The sequence below is a fragment of the Dreissena polymorpha genome, chromosome 5 (genome assembly GCF_020536995.1).
Source record: "Dreissena polymorpha isolate Duluth1 chromosome 5, UMN_Dpol_1.0, whole genome shotgun sequence".
In the NCBI taxonomy this organism is placed as follows: Eukaryota; Metazoa; Mollusca; class Bivalvia; order Myida; family Dreissenidae; genus Dreissena; species Dreissena polymorpha.
The window spans coordinates 100200275-100223733 of record NC_068359.1 but is presented as its reverse complement, the minus strand read 5'-3'; the positions used below and the strand labels follow the sequence as shown (position 1 = coordinate 100223733).

The window sequence follows — 23459 nt, the reverse complement described above, 5'->3', positions numbered from 1 at the left end:
TTCCTCTTCCCTGTATTGTTTATGTCAGTTAATCGTTTTACCCAACTGGCCTTATTTGCATGTATTAGAGCACTAATATCAGTGAGTTTTAGCCCTCCCTGTTCTATTGGTTTAACAAGAGTTGTTCTTTTTTTCACGTTTACAATTCCATACGAATTTGAATATAGATGTATACATGTTTTTTTTTATAATATCATGATTAGGGGTGGGGAGTGCTGACAATGTGAACATACGTTTTGGTAGGGCAAATGTTTTAACCACTGTTACTTTCCCAAGAAGTGTTAATTTGCTGTGTTGCCACTGTTTTAAACAATTTTTAAAGGCTTGCAATTTTGGTTTAATTTTTTTTTCTTTATCGAGATTTTTATCATTTGTAAAGTAAAAGCCAAGTGGTTTGGCTTCTTCAAAGGTCCAAGAAAAATGTTTGTATTTATCAAATTTAATTTGTGTATTTTTAGTGAACCTACGCGCATAACTATGGATTTTTGCGTATTTAGTTTGAGTCCAGATATTTCACTGAAATCTTGTGAATAGTTTGTACCAGTGCTGAGAACGAATAGGGTGTTCTATCTGTCAGATACGTTGTATAATCTACGAAAAGTTTTTGCTTGATTTCTTGATCTTTTATTTTTATTCCATTTCTATGCTTAAAATAACAAGTGTTGTTGACAATGGACAGCCTTGCTTTACTCCTCTTTTAAAAGAGATTGGTTCAGATAAATGTCCGTTATTTATAATTATGGTACTAATGTCTGTGTAATTTAATCTATTGTATGAGTTCATTTCCAAAATTAAAATGTTTGAGAATTTTTAACAAAAAAATCAGGATCTCAACTGTAAAATGCCTTTTCATAATCTGCAAAGAAAAGTAGGCCTGGTTTGTTATTGTTATTAAGGTAATGTATAGCTTCAAAAATTGTTCGGACGTTTTCGCCGTTAAATCTGCCTTTTATGAATCCAGTTTGTATTGATTCAACAAAAGATGAAATAACGCTTTTTTATTCTGTTTGCAATGGTTTTTGTAGCAATTTTATAATCAAGTTTAATAAACTTAAGGGTCTCCAATTATCAAGTGAATCAAGATTTGTTCCTGGTTTGGGAATCGGTGTAAGAATACTTTGATTTTGAAGTTGAGTTTTTTGTCCATTAACAAAGGAATGGTTCATATAATTAATATAATGTGTTTTGATTACCTCCCGAAATACTTTGTAAAATTCTGCTGACAAACCGTCTGAACCAGGACTTTTATTGTTATTCATCTCTTGTAAAGCGTTCAAACATTCATATTTTGTTAGCAAGCATTCACATGATTGTTTCTCGTTTTCTGTGAGTCTTTTTATATTCAAATTAAATAAATGTGAATTATTTAGAGTATTTATATCAATACATTTGTTCTTGCTGTAAAGGTTTGCGTATTTTTTTTGTGTTCGTTCAATAGCGTTTATATCTGTGACGTCAATGTTGTTTATTGTTAACCTATGAATAGTTTTACTTTCGTAATGTCTTTTTTCAAGATTTGCAAAGTTTTTGGTATTTTTCTCTTTATGTTCAACGTGTTAAACTCTTGCTCTTACTAACATGCCATTTATTTTCTCATCTATACTTTTTTCATACTCTATTTTTGTTTCTCTGATTAATTTTAGTAATGCTTCGTCATTATGAGTGGCCTTATTTAATTTGTACCCTAGTAAATCTAATTTGTAAATAAGATTTTGTTCTTTTTCCCGGTTTTGTTTTTATAATCATTCAAGAGAATTTTATATTTATGTTTCTTACAGTTCATCGGACATGGCCGTTACTGATGTATCAGGTTACTTCATTTTCTACTGTCTAAGCTGTCAAATAAGGAAACATTCTTGAGTGAACACTAAGGGTACTAAAATATAATACTATGATACAGTCAAAAAGGTGATTTTCTTTAAAAGTGTATTGGGCAGTAAGGTGAAGAAACCCTTATATCGTATAAGAGTTTCTATTAAGGATAGTGGTTAATTATGGCTTATTGTATTTATTCCTTAATCACGAAAGAAAAAATAATGAAGATAAATACAAGTTTTATCGGCATTTACATAAGGAATTTCTTTTATTCAAAACAGCAAATATATTTTAATCTGTGTACACTAAGTAATAAACTTATTTATTTATTTATATATTTATATATCAATTATATATATGTATTATATATTTATATTTATTTATTTATTCATTTTTACTTATAACTTATGTTAGTTTTTTCTTAATGCATGGTATATTTTTCCAGCATACATTATATATATATATATAAATTATATATATGTATTATATATTTATATATATTTATTCATGTTTCGTTGATACATAATGTTTAGTTTTTTTCTTAATGCATGGTATATTTTTCCAACAAACATTACAACCCCATAACAATAATTTTCCATGGAATTTTTTTTAAAACGATTTAACGCAGTAAAATCGAGAGAATTGTTTATCATTTTTCAAATGCAGTGTTTCTGAACGTTACATAACAAAATCTGTATTTTTTTTATTAATTAATGGACGAAAATTAGCACAAATGATTTTACAAAGCTTAAAATCGATTATTTAGCATAAACGAACGTGTTTATGTTTTTTGAAAATTTAAAAAAGAAAAATCCCATGGAGGAAAGAAAAATACCATGGGAAAATTCAAAAATCCCATGGGAAGACCAGCTTTGCAAATTAAGATTTCAGATTCAGATTTTATTTACATCATTTCCAGAAGGCCAATGGCCCATGTGGACACATTTTAGTACAAACAATATAATATTTACAGTAATAAACATATGTACATAATTAATTCAAGCACATGAAATTATAATAATTTCATAAGTAGTGTCAATAAGTATATTACAGCAAGAAATACATATTGACCGTAATAAAAATGTTTAAGAGGAGTACTCATACTTATCAATACATATTGCATTAATGTTATCGTTCAAGTACTCTACATAACAAAACATAAAGAGAGTAAAACAAGAACTCACGCAAAATACTGAGTATACAGCCATGTCACATAGTCGGCAGCATACATAGATAGATGACAAACATGAACTACGTTTAATTTAAGAGGAGTTCTCATACTAATCAGTACATAATGCGTAATTTGTAATAAACATTGACTCCACAAACAAAACTTATGAGGCGTAAACAAGAACTCACAAAAACACTCATTATACATTCACATACAACATTAGGAACAGCAGCAATTTAAGTATTTCAACTAGTTTATGGGCAAAAATACATCAAAAGGGCACATACATGTTCGCAGATCTAACTAAAAATGCGGCATGGACGAAAGCACTCAGTTTTCTTAATACAGATTCATTATCGGAAGACATCAATTCTATAAATTTTTGCATATTTGGTCGGTTTCTGTAATATGAAGGTATATGTTTAACTCTTAAATCTGTATAAAAGTTGCATTCAATCACAAAATGATATTCGTCTTCTAGACGATTACAAACAATACATGTCCTTTGCTCAACAGGTGTTGGGTTGGGCTTAGACCATCTGCCACTTTATATTCTCAATCTATGAGAGGATACTCGTAACCTAGTAAGGTTGAATCTGTATTTTTTAATATTACATAATTCTAAATAAGGTTGACGTTGAAAGGATGCTATATTCCTATAAAAAAGAGCTCTACTCGAGTTAACCAATCGGCCGTTCCAATTTTGGATAAAATTATCTGTACGTAGCTGTTTAATAGCTGCAAGAAATACAGTATCGTGACCGACATCCTGAAAATACCAGGCATCGTAAAAACCAATTGTGCTTAGCAAATCACGTAGTAGGGAACACCAACTTTTTTTTATAAGGGTATCTTTCGCAGTCACTCAGCAATGTAAGGTAAACTTTTTTATTGAATTTATTACTATTAGTATGTAATATTTTAACCCAATATGTTATAATATTAAAATATCTACTTGTTTGACAGTTAAGGCGCCCAAGTTCGCCGTATATAAAATCGTTTTGAGTACTTCTTTTAACACCAAGAAGACTTTTACAAAATTGCATATGAATACGTTCTATAGCATCGCCCTTGACAAAACCCCAAACTTCACTTCCGTAATTAAGAAAAGGTGATATAAGTTTATCAAACAAGTCTAATCTGTGTTTCACAGTAATGTCAGTATATTTGTTAAGGTATTTGTTCATCTTAAAAATGGCCTTCAAGGATTGGCCAGCTAATGTTCTTTGTGCATCAGAGAACGAGCCACCAGTCGTAAATACGACACCAAGGTAATTGAACTTAGAAACAATCTCAATTGCAATATCATTGTAGTAGAACGAAATATTGTTTGGCACCCGTCACCCTTTTCTGAATATCATGACTTTAGTTTTATCGACATTTACTACTAACTTCCAGCGTTTACAATATTCATGAAACACATTTAGATTGTGTTGCAATTCCTCAGCGTTATTTGCAAAAATAATGATATCATCTGCATACAACACAAGAAATAGTTTGAAATTATCTACATCTATACCATTTATGCCTTTTTCAGCGAACACTGATTCTAAATCATTTAAAAACATAGAAAACAGAAACGGCGATAAGCATTCTCCTTGTCGGACCCCTAGCATACATTCGAAATCTTCACTTAATTGATTACAATATTTAACTCTAGATTGAACAGACGAGTATATCGATTTTACAATATTAAAAATTTTGCCTCGTAACCCTAGTTTAATGAGTTTGCACCAAAGGTTTTCTCGGACTACATAATCAAATGCTTTACTAAAATCCACAAATACACAATAAAGCTGTTTTCCTTTATTAAGTAAGTGTGTCAGAAGACCATGCAGAACAAAAATATTATCAAGCGTGCTCATATGTTGTCTTAAACCCGCCTGTGCTTCAACGTATACATAATAATGTTCCGCCCAATGTGAGAGTCTAATGTTTAAAATGCGAGTAAACAGTTTTCCTAACGTACTCAATAATGTTATACCTCTATAGTTAGTTTCGTCATTTATGCTACCTTTCTTATGCAGAGGAACAACAAAATCCTCAGACCAGGAAGTTGGAAAATAACCACTATCAAATATTTTGTAAAACGTGTATGTAGATATGGCAAAAGGGTGTCTCTACCATGGATAAAAAACTCATTTATATGCATATCAGGTCCTCCACTTTTATTAGATTTCAATTCCTTAAAAGCTTTATTAATTATTTCTGTTGAAATGGGCTCATTTAATTCATCAAACATTACACTAAATTCGTTTCTCTCATACCGTTCCAAGAAGTAGATAACATCATCATCAGGCGTAAAAAACATACTGTTTGGATTATTAACGCTTTTGAAATATTGTTCAAAAGTACTCAGAGAAATATTGGACTGATGAATTCCTGCAGATTGTTTGAGCATACTCCAGTACATTTTAGAATTTTTAAATCTTGAATGTTCGAGCTTTCGGGTTTGTGACCTATCGTACTGTAATTTTTGTTTCCGTATACATAGCTTATAATCTGACCTAGTTTTATTAAGTACCATTTTGTTTTCGTCTGTTTTATTATTTCTAAATTTATTCAGATGACTGTAAAAAGATCCCTTTTTCAGCACATTCGGTAGAAAACCAGGGTTTTTCATGTGTATTTTGCAGTGAGCTAACATAGCTTAAGTTATTTCTGATTTTATGTTTAAATAAAGGGGAGGCAACTCCATCTAATATTTCATTTAGTTTAACAATGCAACAGTCTATGTCATGTGATGACGCACTGTTGCTAACAGCATTTGTCCATGTCTTTAAATTGTCAATAACATCACTTGAGTGTAAAGCTTCCTGATATAATTGCTTATGGTCATTGTCCCAAACATATTTATAATTTAATCCCCCCGCGATACCATTTCGGTCAATACAATTATTGATTGGCGGCTTACTATCTTTAAACGCAAAAGAAAAATCAATTAAGCAATGGTCGGATAAAATATTTGGATCCTCAACTCGGAACGAGTGAACACAATTAAAAATACCTGGCGTTGCTATGACATAATCGACTACACTAGAACCTGTTCTGCCAATGAAAGTGTACTTTCCATCCTGATCCCTATCACACCTTCCATTTGAAATACGCATTCCGGTTTGTTTACATAAATCTAGTAACACGATTCCGTTATTATTAATACGACCTTTGTCCTGGGAACACCGCACGGTGCATGCAGTATCAGCTACATAACCATCGGGTAAAAAATCAATATGAGTAATATTTTCATCTGACACAAAATCGGGTAAATCAGATGTATGTGCATTCATATCACCACATAATATAAAATTTAAATTTTCACCATGTTTGGAATTAAGATTCTGTATATAATCGAGTACTCTATCAAGTGTATGGCGTTCCATCATAGCCTGTCTTGAACTATTCTCAGGTATAACGTAGCATAAAAATATATACAAGTCATGTTGTAAACACATTTTAGATTCAGATATCTTAATACAAAGAATGTCATCTTCGCTTGTAAACACTAAAGTATCTTTGCTAGTGAGTTCATTTCGAATGTAAACAATAATTCCACCAGATGCCCGTTTGCTTGATTTTAATAATTGAGTTCTATTTAAAACATAATGATCAAAACCATTTACATTTAAATCTGAGAAATCGTTCGTCCAAGTTTCAGTAAGCGAAACAATATCATGCGATGAAAACACATTAATCAGCTCACTCGATTGTAATTTATTTACACGTCTTGTCGATAATCCTTGGACATTCAATAATGCTATTCGCAGATTGGCCTCCTGTAAAACGTCCTAGATTTTCACCTGTCGCGCATCGTCGGTTGCAACTAGCACACGTTTACTATTTTCCACGTGATTCCCGTTTGTAGGTGTATTTTCGCTAGCTGGTGTTAAGTTTACTATGCTATTTATAGCGCTGGTCAAACCTACAGCGCTATTTTTATTGTCGGGGAAAACCGTTTTGTCACTTTTTATTTTATTTTTCCTAGCGCTGCTCTGTCGCCTGTACGGAACAGATGACTGTGACCTGCGCTCGACCCTATCAGTTGATCTATTTGCGATTCTCGTCCGGCCCCTTGTAGGCGTTGTCTCGGTGCGACTTAATGTTTGGTTGTCGTTGTCAGCAGCGATGGATTTGATCGCCGTCTCGTCTTGCGTATTTGCTGGCTTGGTGCTTAAAAGTAGAGTTGGCTGTTTCAAATATTGTGTGATATTTGGGGTCTTAAACGATGTAAAGCTTGTGGGTTGGTTAGTAATGCTTAGCATTTTGCTGCCCATTGCGCCCTGATCAGTTGTGCTGACGGGAATTGCTGTACTGTTTGTGACGACTTCGCTATTCGTGCTCGACGGTGCCGTCTCCCGGAAACCTGTGGGGACTGGATCGCATGTCTCCATCGGGGCTCGATCCTGTGAGCTGGGTACGTTTGGCGGGACGACAACGTGTGTGACGGACTGGCTCAACTTTCTCTCAGCAGAGGTCAGGGATAGTTCATGTACTTGTGGGTGATGTGGCCTTATTGGTGTTATATGATCGAGCTTGGCTAGCCTGTTTGCTCCTATGAACTGGCTCCACTCTGGCAACTCATCTTGTATTAGATTGCCGTCCTGGATTAGCTTGGCGGGGTAAATAAGTTGAACCCTCGACCGAGGATCCCGATTTTTCAGCTCTTTGAACTTTGGCCACAGGCGTCCGCGCGCCTCTTGTATTTCTCTTGGGAAATCATGGTCAACGGAGAATGGTGTGTTTTTCAGGCGTCTGACGTTACTCATAATATGTTCTACGTCACCAAAATCCCGAAAGTTAGCAATTATTGGCCTGTGCTTATGCTGCCGCAGAGAGTTTCTCTGGCCGAGTCTGTGTGCTCGAGCTATGTACACGTACTGGCTGTCTATGTCAAGATGATTCTTGAGGCTATCCTGCAGTATTTTCGTGCAATTCTCACAATAATTTTCAATAAACCCACGGAATATGAGGTTATTTCGCCGTGCTCTAGCTTCCATGTCAATAGATTTGTAAGCTAATGTTTTGAGGAATCTCGTCTGAGCATTCGTAGTACTGACGACCTGGCACAATTTATCCGTTACATTTGCAACAGCGTCATGCAAGCGTGATAATTCTCGGCTACAGTTCACTTGTTTGTTTCGAATAAATCGCAGCTCGTCGAACATGTGTACCATTTTATTGTCTAGTGAACTATGTGCAAAATCTTGTCGCGACACTTGGGACAACATTTGACCAGTTTGATTACAGCCCACATAATTAGGCGGATCGGACAAAACACCATATCTGTTTTGAATTGGTAGAAAAAAGTCTTGATTATCCATGTTTGTAAGCGACGCTTGTAAAGTTTATTTACCTTTTTATATAGTCCAATCAATTTGACGAGGTAGTAAACCGGTTTTCACTAACACATCACGATACACATATGATAATCCATATTCCTTTGTTCGCGCACAGTGAAAAAATCAAAGAAATAAAAAGCAGCCATACAGACACAATTTTTTACGGCGTACAATCTTCCGATGAATTTATATATTTATATTACAATCCTTTTTGCACTATACACGAATTTTAACAGCTTTTAACACATGAAAACATTTATTTTTATTAACTTTTATTGTCCGGTTTGAAAAAATCCGCCATCACAGCAGGGGCGATCACTCTCCATTAAGTTCATAGTGAAGAAAACACGTTTTTAAAGCAAAAATAACCAATTATTAATCAAAAGTAAGACTTGTATCTTATACTTTATAACAAAGAAGCAAAATCTTCAAGAAAAAGGGTACTTAAGTTTGCGAAATGTAGGTTTCGAAAATATTTTCCGGGGGCCGTTTGTTCAGGAAGTTGACGAATCTCTATATTTGTATCACCTAGTGTTTCTAGTAGTTCCGTACTGACTTTGTGTATACGTATCTTGATATTGGACAAATTAAGTGATCGAAAATCCGATATATCTGTTTGTGATTCGTCTTGACGGTTTTCTTCACTTGGATGGAATACAACACCCCACATCACACACTTGACATGATGATCTAACGAAGAGAGCGTGATCAACAAGCTGCACAGCCACTCAGATGAACATTCGCTATCCTGCAGAAAAATACGTTGTATTGAATCAGGCAGTCTGAGATCACATCGACCCGTAAAGGTCCCCCTCAAATGAAGATCAGCTAGCCTGTTAAGTGTGTGAAGCATCCCTGAAGCTAATGAGGCACACTCAGTCGTTCCCAGGCCTAGGACCCCAATACTTGAACCATGTAATATTTCAAACAATTCAATACTGCATATGTATACTATTATCTCAATATTTGACATGTCGTGTGAACGTATTTTAGATCGTAAGTCCGATACATTTTTCTGTAAATCGTCTACACAAGTTTCTTTACTTGACTGCAAAACAACATCACGCAGCTCACACCTGACAGGATGATCAAATGAAGAGAGCGTGCTCAACAAGCTATAAAACTTTTCAAGGTATAATTTGCAATACTCAATTTGCTGTAACCTAGTAGACAATTGTGTTTTGAAAGAGCCAATGTAGGTTCTAAATAAACGTATTATTTTTATTTTGTTTAATGAGTGAAGGCGATCCGATGCTAATAAGAATACATCAGCCGTTTCGAATGTAATTGATTCCAAATTTGATGCATTTAAAAGTTCAAAGGGTTCAGCCACGTCCTTTCCAAAGCACAGATTGATTTTAGAAATGTCGCATGAGGAAACGCGCTGTCGCATTTCTTTAATATACAAATCATGGTTTGCCGTTTTATATACTTCACCCAGGTTCAAACGGACAGTGTGCATTAATGGGGCTAAATGCACAAGCAACCGCCCAACAAACTCAACAGAACATCTACTTTTAAGTAAACATAAATATTCTACAGAGGGAGGTGGGTATATATCTTTGTTAAAATCACATTCTTCTATCCGTAAAAACGTCAGGTTAATAAAGGATGGGAGAAGCTCGGAAAACAACGTCACATCGATATTTCCAATTAAAGTCAACTGTTTTAAGTTCCGATTTGGTAATGCGGAAACAATACCACGAGATCCTGACATCTTCAAGCGTTCAATGCAATGCTTCGACTGTTCAAGTACGGTTAGTATCGTATGTTCTTGTAGTACATTGCGTTCTAACAAGAGTGTGCGTACATTGGACTTGTTCATCATCAAAATTTGCAATAAATCGTCGTTTTGCATTTTGTTAAGATATTGATGAAAAATGAAATCACTCATTTTAAGATTGATATTTTTTTCTTTGCTTACTTTAGCCTCGTGATAACAGTTTATCATCATGTTCTGCACTAAAATAGTTAACACTAGACCACCCAAGTCGAACGACAGGTTAATGCCGATTTCTGAATTCAATTTCGTTTGCGTATTAACGACGGTGTTCTGAAATGTTGAGGTCGCTCTCGGGCACAATGATCCAATCATTACCAAGTCCAGTCCTTCGTTTACATCATCAGAGAATTCTTCTGTCAGAGTTTGTATTGCTTTATTAGCTACATCCCACTTCAGTCCACTAAGATAAATTAATACCTGGCTGACTTCCAACACATTACAATTACTTTTGCTAAACACAGCCATAGTTTTGTCCTCCAGGAAATTTGCAATATAAGAAGCAGCAAAAAATTCCTGGATTGTTTCATGTAGAAATGAAACATGAACTTTACGTGATGATGCTGAGATGTAGTACCGTTCATTTAAAACACCAGTTTTAATTGCAAAATCGAGTTGTTCCCTAGATAACATTTCAGGACTTAACAGTTCATGTTTGCATAATACTAGTGATTTTTTCCTACCAAACGTGTATTTAAATGCAACCCTTGCTAGTGCGTTACCAATCTCTGTGTGATGCCCAAAAACTGAATGTTCTAATGGACTGGGCTCGTCAAACTCCTCCTTTTCTAGTCCCTTGTTTAAAAGGGTCTCTATGAGAGCTATATTTATTTTGCACAATGATCCACTCAACAACGATGTGTTAACCCACAAATTTACTAGGAGTGTCAGCATCCAAGGAGACGTCAGAAAATGATTTAAGTTACGTTCCTCTACGTTTTCCATAAATTTTCTATATGTCAATTTATTGTCGGTCGTAAGAGAACGAAGCAAATTTTGTATAAGCTGTGCTGTATCAGTTACTCCAACAACTTCTAGTAGTGTGCCGATTTCAGAATCTCTGATACGCTTGTCAGCCATTTTCCAGGGTCGTGAAGTTACTAAAACAACACATTGCTTGGCTAAAGTGTACATTTTCGGTATAGGTTTTTTGTGTGTGTGATCGGTCCATTCGTTCAATCCATCCAGAGTTACAAGGCATGTCTCCCGTTCCAAGACTCTTCCAAGTAAATCGTATGCCTCCTCCTGTTGCATTTTATTAAAGTAAATTTCATCAATAATTTGCGTTTTGATCATCTCTTTTACTTCACTTTGCCCGATCGAGTCTCGAAGTTTTATGTGGAATACAAATCTGAAATCCTGCAATGTCTCCACATCACTAAAGTTAGACCTTAAATTCGTTTCTTTTGACGTGTCTGAATCGCACCAGTCATGGACCAATTTAGAAAGAAATGTGGTCTTCCCCATTCCAGGATCTCCTTGTATGGATACTCGGTCGATCAATGTGGTGTCTGTATAAAACATGTCCTTGTATGTGTCTACTGTGTGTTCCGTATCTCCTCGAGATCCGCTTTTCTCGATTGCGACACGGTTTAGCTGTATCGGTACAAAGATATCCATAATTGATTTCTCACGACCATCCCAAAGTGGCGAAACAGGTAACATTTTAAAATGTTTCTTGTAGAATTCCATTAACCGTCCAAGAAAATCTGAAATTATATTGAAAGTTTGAACGCCTAAGAAACGTTAATTGTTTGTTCAACCAAATGAAAACATAGGACACCTTTGAGCCGCACACATAGCTGTCTTTCAACAAAAAAGTTTTATATAATATATTAAGATGGGATTTTGCTTCCAATTTCTTTGACAAAAACTAACATATTAAATATCATTAATTGATAAATTTATATAATTGTACCTTAAAATGTTTAATATCGTTGATAAAAGAATGTATTGCCATTATTCTATGTGTGAACATACCAAGGTTACAAAATCATTCTTAGCTTAAATTTCAATCATGAACTTTTTGTTTCACCTTCATCATATGATAGATTCGAATTGCAAATGATGTAAACGTATAGAAATTCGTCGGTATGAAATTTCGTGGTTTAATAAAAAACAACTCATTCGTTGACACGTAATTTCGTGGATTTCAAATTTTTGGAGAAGATTGACAGTCATAATAATTAAACTTTTCTTAAACAACCAGAGTTACAACGAATAATAATCTGCTAATGTGTGTTGACGGCAAGGCTTGTGATTAATGTGCACTGAAGCATGATAGCGGCGATCTTGTGGGTCCCCGCTCGCTAATTGCCATCAATGTTGTTTTAACAATATTTGCAATTCTCTGCTCAATCGGTCCCCTAGTAGTAACAATTGAGTAATAAGGTCCCCAAAATACAGGTGTGAAAACCGTTATGACTCTTTTAACTTTAATTGGCACTAATTGACATATGTGATAAATCTGCAAACTGTTAATTTGATGACGTCACGTATAAGAGAACAATCGTTGATGTACAATTTAAATTCCGTGCCTTATTAAAAAAAGTATTATTACCTAAACACTTATCAAGAAAACAACATATTGTATTACCTAGCATATCTCAATCAAATATCTCAGATAACCGAAAACAATAGAGAATGTCGGCAATGACATTCGGAAAGGACCGATTTCGGATTAAAAATGTAAAAATAATCGTTGGTACTTGAATTCGTGGTTCAGCGGAACAACGAAATCCACGAAAATTCGTACCACACGAAATTTTATGGTTTCACAGTACATAATTATTGTCGAATTTTTTTTTTACCTTTCCACAAGCCAGATAACTTTCAAGTCAACATTCGCTACAAATAAAAAAATCTCTATACTGTTCAAAGCCGCGTTAGCTTTTTTAACGGCAAAGTTTTGTTTATCGCAATAGAGAAAAACAACGGGTTGATCATCGGATGGTAATCATGCGAGCATTCGAACTGCGTTCTTCATTGTGTAATTCCTACCTTTCGAACCTCCTTAACCGTTGGTTAAAACCGTAATAATCAACGATTAGCCGGGAAATACTTTTTTTAAATATAAAATTGCGAGTGATGCAGTTTAAGTCGCTACTAACACTCAAATCGTAATGGAAATTATGTTAACATGTAGAAAATTCTAAAGATGAATGTCAATGTGTTTGACAGCTTACAATTTGACTAGTTGATAATCTACCTTTCACACACTCTTGTAAGAACGGACGGTGCGAACTCTAAAGGATCTCTAGTAATATAGTCTAAAAAGAAAACACGCTGGTAGCGTAAACTGATTCATCAAAATGATTATTCAAATATGTATGTAAGAAAGGTTAATCTTCTCTCTGTTGTACATTTAAAATCTTCGATAAAGTAAAAAACAACGAATTTTTAATCATAAGTCGCGTGCAATTATAGCATTTAGTATTATGGATATGCATTTAAATAAGCAAGTGTAAATCAATTCAATTGTCGCGTTCTTTCGCTATACATCTAGTTTCAGAAAACATGCCATTACTTTGTATGCGTATTAAACAAACACATCTACCCAACAATTGTATGACTTAATTTCGGAAGTGATTCAACATACTAGTAAATGTATTCAAGATTTATAATATCGTGATATACATGTTTGAACAATTATAATATATTGCAACACCGATATTTAATATTTATATTTTAAAGCGCGATAATCTCGTAAATAATAATGATTAAATTGATAATATGTCATAACTTGAACCGAAGAAATCCTTAGTTTTTGATATTGTATCTCATTTTGACTCTTTGTCGCCCGAATGATGAAAACGTTTTAAAACATAAGATTGTACCAAACCGCGTGGACAACGCGAAATGTATGGTGATAATGTGTCGACTAAAAGCGACTGCCCTCATAATTTTTTCCAAAAGTTCATTTCTGAACATAGCCACAAATATAATGTTTCAGAACCCGATAAAACAATTTATCACTAGGAATGTATGAGATTGCCAAATTGAATATTACCTGAAGAGAAAACGTAACGCTAATAAAATTAAGAACAATGTATTGCGATCATCAAACAATAATTGCATATAGCATAAATAGACACATTAAAAGTTTCGAATGGACGCGTGTCATGAAAAGATAAGATGTTGAAAACAAGAAGGATACACACGGAGCGGGGAAGGATGGGGTCCGCACTTTGTTTAATTGTATTGCTCGGCCCTTTTGGGCTCACATGAGAGCCAATTGAACCTAACTTTTCTGAGCAGGTACTGTACACAAGGTTTTACAAAAGATTAATAAGGAAAATAACTCCGATATCCGACAGGCATGGTTTTGAACAAACCACAATTATTAAACTCTGCCCAGATCTATATAATGGTTAATGTTATGTGCAAGTTTAACGGTGAGTGGATACAAATACGTGCACTTTAGATAGATATGTTTAGCTGACTTTGATGTACATATTTAACAGAGAAACGTATCTATGGCTTCGTTTTTGTTTCCACGTGTATTTGTTTTTCCCATTCTGTTTCATACAAAAAAATAAATAAATTGACTGTTCGTCAATTACTATATTTGATCTAATATAAAATATTCTAACCTTCCTTTCGGTCCTCGTAGATTTTTTTCAACGTGATCTTTACCGTCTTTTCTGACAAGTGCAAAGTGTCTCGCATAAGCTAAACATAAACAGAATTGACACAGAAATTGCTTCACACATTTTCCTTCACAAAAATCAACTAGACTTAGTGGTTTAATTCCAGATGTCCATATTAAAATGGTTAATATACGAATAAGTTTAATAATACAGCAACTATCATATGACTCCTCAAATGTCCAACCAATCTATTGTCAGTTTAAGACACCCCATCAAAGTAGCTCAGACATTGCAATCCTACTTATATCAATACATAGGCATGTACAGGATATCATTTTTAACTTCATTACCTGTGTAAGGTAAGTGCGTGCATCCACTGCCGGCTTAAAACTATTTAGGTGTGCAGGATCATTAAGGAGATTCAAAAGACAATCGAAAAAGCTGATCCTATTTCCATCGTCTATGTTCGTGTCCTGTAGGTGTCGTAGTTCATTAACTTCTTCTCGTGCCTGTAAGTCAATTAATGTATGAACTAACAACTCAAACCCACAAACTTGTAACATTGGTATACGAATATTATGTTATACTTCAATTGAATATATGTCAACAAAGCAATTTATAAAATACCTTTATACATATGTTAGAATCTTTATTAAGATCATCTGTAAAATAGCACTGCATCCAGGTACAGTTGTATATGGCACCAATAATACCATTGAAGTCTGTGCTGTCGGCATTTGGCTTATCCCTGTAACCCGTGGGGGGCATGTAGCATTTTGCCAATTCCCACGGGTCAATGCACCATTTTTTGGAATCCGTATTATTCCACGAAGGGCCTTTCATGCTCGTTTTTTTAAAACGATGGTAATCCCAAATTCGAATACTTATTTCTGAACACAGGCGGCACTGTTTGGAAGGATAACTACATGAACTACATGTACTTGTTTCGAATATACCGTTTTTTGCTAGCATGTCATTTCGTATATGCGCGTAAAATGCTTTAAATCCGATATCGGCTAATTGTGCAATTACATCCCTGGTCGTATATGTTGCAAACATACATTTGAGCCAGTTTTGTGCCTCTTTTTTCGCGAGTCTTTCTTCCATTGTCAATATGTATGTATGTGCCGGTTTTAAACTGATGGGAATTGTATGAAAATGTATCTGCTCTCCGATTGTTATGAAGTACAGTTCGGAGATTTAAATATACAGTGTTTTTATATTCATAACTGTGCTAGAGTCGCGCACATTACAAATACCGGACGAATTAGCGATTGCAAATCCAAAGCAGTCTTCGCAACATTGGGTTATCGTCTGCAAAAACAATAAAATTAACATATTATAACATGCTGATGTTCGAAAGATGACTGCTCTTTGGTTTTCTGCTCGCCTCGGTTCTTGAATATTTAATTAACTGGGTAAAATACATAAAAATAATACATAGGAATATGATATTTTACATTACATACACTCATATCTAGTTGAAAAAAGGCACAAATGGGGATTATGATGAATAAAAAATTATGTTTTTTTGCAAGAGCATTTGGGTATAAATGCATTCCTAAAGCGTCATATTTCTCTTAAGTACCTCTTCGTCGTATGGATTCAGAATATCACTATGTTAAAATACTTTATACAACGTTGTAGACTTAATGTATAAGTTACAATAATTATTAAATACACATCATTTTTGCTATATGGTATGATTAAAAGGGATACTATTCATAGCTGATCTTTATTTTTTCAGTTAGCAGATTTACTTCCCTTGTAATATATACATTCTTTTGATTTATTTAGTTCTGTGTCATGTTAAAGGCCGCAATGGAATAACTTCTATAGAGAATAATGAGAAGCTAATTATGTATGATCACATATATATATATATATATATATATATATATATATATATATATATATATATATATATATATATATATATATATATAGGATATGGCACGAGTTGTCATATCATACCATATTGTATTAAACGAGTTCAGGAATTTTGTTAGTAAGCGAGCCTTTTGCGAGCTTACTTATGAATTCCCTGGACTAGTTTAATAAAATATGATATGATATGACAACTAGTGTCAGATCTTTTTTATCACATGCTTTTAAATGAGAAAATTAAATAAATATTTACGCAACATAATGATAAATCCCGAATGTTGTTTACATGTCGTGACGTCATTTGACGTTGCAACGTCATTTCAGCAAAATAACAAAATGTAATTGGTCAATAAACAAAAACTAAGCCAATGAAAACGCTAACAAATGTTGTAGTGCACATGTGTAATAAAAAAAATATGTAATGGTTGTATTACATGGGAAACAGGGTATAGAATGTGATAAAAATAAAATATTTATGCCTTAATATGAACCATATTAAATTGTGCTAAATGCATAAAACTCATTTCACTAAGTATAGCAAATATTAAACGAAGATCATTTATCATTTAAATTGGAGAGTATGCTTTCATCACCTTTATTTCATTGTAAACAGCAGAGCCTTCAAATCAGCCGCTGTAATGACTGCAGCAGCAAAAATACTAATGTGAAAGCATTTACTCAGCGTAACAATAGTCTTTTAAACTTGCTTATCTAGAACTTTCACTGGTATTGAGATTGCAGCCATTTTATCATATTTTTTTCAACACCAAAATTATCGATATTGTAAAACAAACAAAACAGAATTTAGTTGTGCAATTAGAAATTCAACAAAAAACAAATATCAGTGTTTTTGTGTAAGAATTTGAATATTTTTTCTTAAACGAAGAATACTATTATCATGTTCCATAGAATAAGAAAGTAATGTTTGGAATTGTGTATTTACGTCCATTACTTGTTAAGAGAGTAAATTGTTACGGCTAGTATCGTTTCCGCTGTTTTGTTAAGGGTTTGCCACTCTTGTTTTATTAAGTAAATGCTTTAAATATTTATGATTTTGTAGATCGCCAATACAATTTTTTTACTAATAGTGTATTATAAAATTATTCTTATTTTATTTGAATCTGATATTGTAACGTTAAACTCGATATAAACAACATAATTCTCAACACAATGGCCATATACATATATTGTTTTATTTTGAACTTTAAACATTACACGTGTTTCGTTATTAAATGATCGCATCGAGACCCCGCTGTTTGAACCTGAACTCCTGTATTATATTCCGCTGGTGTATCGGTACCTGATATTTAAGTAACATAAACGATATAAAAAAAACATGACTAACAGTTTGTTAACTGCAACCATTGACAAAGGCTTAACAAAACTTGTTCACAGGTTGTAAATTGAAGAGTTAAAACTTTGTGTCACTTATTAAAACTAAAGGCATAGTAAAATACTAAAAAACTTTAAGTATGTTTTATATAAGAACTTATCATATGAACCTGATTTAGTTATAAAGCTTACAAACTTGAAACGTTTGAATTACTTGGAGTCTTTCTGTTCTTCTCTTAAACATAATGTTGAACACGTGGATTGTTGATACCAACTTAATTTCGCACAATGCACTATACCTGTTGGGATGACCGAGAGGTTAATTCAGACAACTCCAGTGGGGGCGAATATTGGTAAAATAATTTAAGTCATAGTGTTTTATTGTTGTTTTTTTGAATTTTTGATTTCGGTTAAGTTCACTTACAACTTAATGTAGTTTATAACAGGCTTCATCCCAAATTATATGCGAAGATACAAACGTTCACTTGAAAAAAAACAAACAATTCATGTACTGTTAAAATAGCTCCTAAAAGTAATTATACCTCGGATTACTGATAGTCGCATACACTATTTCGAATAGCATGTATGTAGTTTATATATGTATAACGAAGCGTCCAATTTAGAGTTACATGTTCAACAATTAGTGTGTCATTTTGATACAAAACTGTCAAATAAACAATGCTATATAGTATGGACTACATTCGATCATTGTTACGTACTAAAACGTAGGTCTTTTGTTTAAACCTCTTGGCGTGACAACATCTATTTACATGTCAGTCAAAGTATTGCATTTGATAGACGTGAGTGAATAACTTAGTTTAAAGTATTTTGTGTCCTCAGCAAATATACTAGGGCAGGGATTTAAAGTATAATAAAAACAATGTTCCTTAAAGGCAAAATAGTATTATGTTATAGAAAACATGAAACGGTATTGTCAGTTGTACTTGATCTTTGACAACCGCAGTAGTATATCTACTATTGAATCACTTTTTAAACAAAGTAAAATAGACGAAACAAGCAAAAATATTATATCAGGAAATTTAATATAACAATAACCCTCACACACAAGTTGTTATGAACATGACTGTAACGTTTACATTTCGTTGTCACATTGCCGTATTGCGTTTTTTGAAAAAGCAATATTGTCATAGGACATTAGCTCAATAATCAACCAAATATGTAGCACTTGTTCTCATTTGACATGTTAAAGTATCGGATAGTTTCACAACAATATCCTAGCCGTTTTCTTTGTAATGCGTTCATTTGAATGAATTCTTACATGTGTATTTTCTAAAGAACAACATAACAGACATGTATGTGTCCTTCAAATTTCCATACTTTAAGAGACACTTTACTTGGAACGTAATAAAAGCACCAGCGCGTTACCAATTCAAAACATTCACTATATATTTCTTTATGTTTGCATTAAAAACCATTTTTCTACGTTGACCACTTTCCTACCATACTATTTGTTTAATAACATAGAAACAAACACGGTGTTTTTCCTAAACTTTTTTTTCATTTTTTTTTTACTGTTTAAACTTCATTTCCGGTATAGCACATTGTCTGTGTTATTAAAATTAGTTCTTAAGAATCGGCAACCAGACGGGAAAAAGGTCAAACGCGTGGTTGTATTACGTACATTTCCGTTAATTGGGTGAAGTGAACCCGATTGAATCAACTTCAATTGTTATTTAAGTTATTGGAGTAAATAAAAGACGGTCTAAATGAAAAATAAAAAATATTGAAATACTGTTGTTTCAACATATATTTAATCCTGGTGTCCGCATGTAATATTGAAGTGCAAATTACTGTCAATGAAACGATCTTGAAGTTTGAAGCACTCGATTGCTATTAATTGCAATATTAATTGGCTTCGTTGAATCGCAAGCCCCGCATTTTCGTACATCAGATCGAAATCGTTATATATCACTTGATATCAAAGTCACAAATAATATATTACCCATGTATCACATGTAGCATGCTGAGTAGTTTAGTTTATACGCACACAAATACATTAACGGTAAGGATTAAGACAGCAGTCATGTACTATGCATACCGAAAAAGAAAGAAGACTCTGGTTTTTGAAAAATTATTTGATTATTCTCGTGAAATCTACCACAGTATGTGCCTGTTTGTATGTGTCAAAAATTAGTGGCATCATTATGCTACGTGTTTAATATAACATCATAAGGGTATTTAAATCACTGTTGAATTGATTTTACAAATATTTACCATTTAAACAACATTCGGGTTTTTTAAAGTCGAATGAAAACGCAAAATCATACTTGATCCTCTCTTAAATAATGATTTTTTCCTTATGTACGCAGATTTGGTAAAGGTTATGCGATACTTTGACAAATTGTAAAGTAATCCATTGTTTCAAAACATATTGACTTGTTAATTACAATTTAAGCGTATATTGTATTACAGCGCTAGCGTGTTGTCAGATTGTTGAACGACTGAAACTTCAACCTGAACAGCATTGTTACCTGCTGAAGCGCAGGTAAGATTTGAACATTTGCCAAATTGTAACAACCGACTGCCAAGCTTGAAAGTTGACACTTTTAAGTAAATGTATCTTAACGACTTGTGAATAACATTTGGAATGTTTAACAATAAAATAAGAACAACGCGACTTAAAGGTGATATCGATACAATGTATAAACATAAAACGACGCAGTATTTCGAGTGTCAAATTAATATTTACGGTTTCTGAATAGATTATGCATTAGTTCACAGCACAAGATAATATAGTTTGTAGATTTTACAATTTACATGTGCAGATTTAAAATAACGCATTATATCGTTCCGGCTAAAAGTTATAAGTGCACATTTGAATACATGATAAAGATGTGCATGCTTCGTAACGTAAAATTGTACGCCTAATTATAAATACGTTTTTATAACAATACAACATTATCTTTTCGTCACCACATTACCAACGTAATGTGAAAATGGGATTTCAATAACATATGGCCTTAATTGTTCAGCCACAATTACTATATATCCCCGAGTGCTTTGTCGCCAAAAAAATATTGATTTACAGTAAACAAAGAGCGTATACAGAATCACGCACTTCCTGGAATACAAATTAGATAAACTAGTTAGGAGACAAAACGGTCTTTACACAATACCTTGCAGACAATGTGTTATAAAGTGTCTCTGGTAGTCTATACATTTATACTTCATTCCAACACCAATTATAAATGTAGTTGAGGATCAACGTATTAATTCATTTCCATATTCAAGTGACGCTATCGATCAAAACCATTGACTGAATGCTATTATTTAACAAACCGTAATTATACACTATACACAGACTATTTCAATATGGCTTTGTGTTTGTGCAAATATCGGGACGCATTGAATGCTTGGTTTGTCCCTACCTAATATTCAATAGAAAATACCTGTTTTGTTGCCAAAAAGAGCTTCGTTAAAGCATAAGTTTTGCATTGTTTTATGATGGTTTAAAAATACATATTGAACACTCGGACGGTGTATATAAAGAAAATGTTCGATAGTTTGATAAAAAATGTATTATTATAAAAACACAACCATTTATCGTCGAATCATTCCACTAGGATACCGTTTTTATCCGCTTATATGCAGGTTAATATAGTGATGCAATTTCAAATGTATTATTCGATATAGCCGAGTTATTTAAATATTTGGTGAAGTACATTTATTCTTTTGTTTTTGTTCATAATTTTTTGGCATTTAATCAAAACAATCGGTACGTGAAGTCGAACCATTACCCACCGATTATAAGGCGGACACAATATCTATTACACCGTTTAGTCATTTTATATCAACGATCCGACCATCATATGTTTGTTTCATAATTTTTGGTTAAGACATTTTTTTCTGAATGAAATAACATAAACATATATGAAAATAACTATTAGTTACAGTCAACTCATATCAAGCTTCATAGTCTGATATTGAAACCTTACCTACCTTATCAAACGGCCAGGCTATTTCTACATAATAAGTTAACTTAATTTAACGTCCGACAAATACGATTTTAAAAAGCAGAAAATTCCCGTCTAAATGAATTATCTTCAACTACTACTTACTTGAAAATAGTTGTAATCAACACGAACTGTAAGCTGACTTATGCATTCCGCTGTCGACCGCACATAGATTGAATGAGCACTAGTCGCATTGATTTAAATATTTGTGATTCACCAGGTGGCCACCCAACCGTGATATAACGTCTGTGCGGGATCCCCCGTAAAATATGTAACCTCCTGTCACGCGGGGTATTTCTAATAACTCGTGCTCGTAACAAGCAAGTTACAGTTTATTTTATTCTATGAATAAAATCATAATTCTATAGCTTTATAGCTTTTTAACGGAAGCCAGTAGTAGAAGATGGCTTCCTGAAAATATACAACACAACATACATTTATTTAAACATGTGTGTTTCCTCTCAAGAAGACAATACGCATACACACACGAATCAAACCACATAATTAATATTAAAACAAGTTAAAACAATAAATCATCTTGCACTGATATACAGTTCTTTACATACTGCATCAAACAATGATAAAAACATACAACATTACAAATACATACAAATGACTAACTCAACACAATCTACTTACTGAATATGTGCTATTCACGACCTTCTGTTCCTATATATGGCTGGTGGGGTTAGTTCTGATAGCTGAAATATTAATTATTGCAAAGTTAGTTCTGGCTACCTTAACTGTGAATGTCGCTTTTTATGATTTTTAACTGGCGCGACTTTAAAGTTATGGACCAACCCCATAAGGAAAGTCAACCAGAAATTTTACCCATAGCCGGTTAGTTTGAGTAAAGAAATAAAAGAATAGAAGACAGAATCAGGTATGATACAGACAAATACAAAAGCAGTAATACCTCTTAATGTTATAACTTACTTATAATTCAATGATTCTTATTTTTATCATAGTCACAGATAGATTATGCAATAAATCGTCTGCTGATCCAGAGCGCTTAGACACCGGAAAAGAAATAATAGATTACACAACTTTGAGCTTGGTACTCGGTTCATACTAAGATAGTATGCCTGGCACAAATATGCTATAAGGCCGGAAACTAATGTTTATTTTCATAATTGCATTTAACAAAACAGGTGTCCATCGAGAAATCACAAAGCCTTATTAACATGGTGCAGGATTACGCGACTTTGTTGGGGTCCCAATTAAACGTTAATGGAAGTAACCACACAAGTAAGTTCTGCCTTGTTCCCAAATAATTTTGAAACAAATTTTCTTATGAATTTCAACTATTGCATAAAAGACAGATTTTTAAGCTGCTTATGGCAATGTTAAATACAGCAGAATTACTTTATTTAATAAGCATGTGTTCTTGTTCAAACATTCCATGTATTCTTGTTATCGCGATGACGTCACAAAAGGGCGGTACCTTACCGATGGTGAAAACAATGCCATAGATACGCTCGATTAACTACGCTGATGGAGCTACCTCTGCTGACATTTCGCCAAATGCATTCATATTGGGAAGTTGATAGGTAATTAAATGTGTTGCTATTGGAG

General features: G+C 33.5%; 1 protein-coding gene across 1 annotated transcript in view; it reads left to right on the top strand.

Moving 5' to 3' along the window:
* Positions 1-23459, top strand: part of LOC127880782 (uncharacterized) — a 222334-nt gene that overhangs the window by 128856 nt on the left and 70019 nt on the right. The window lies entirely within an intron of this gene.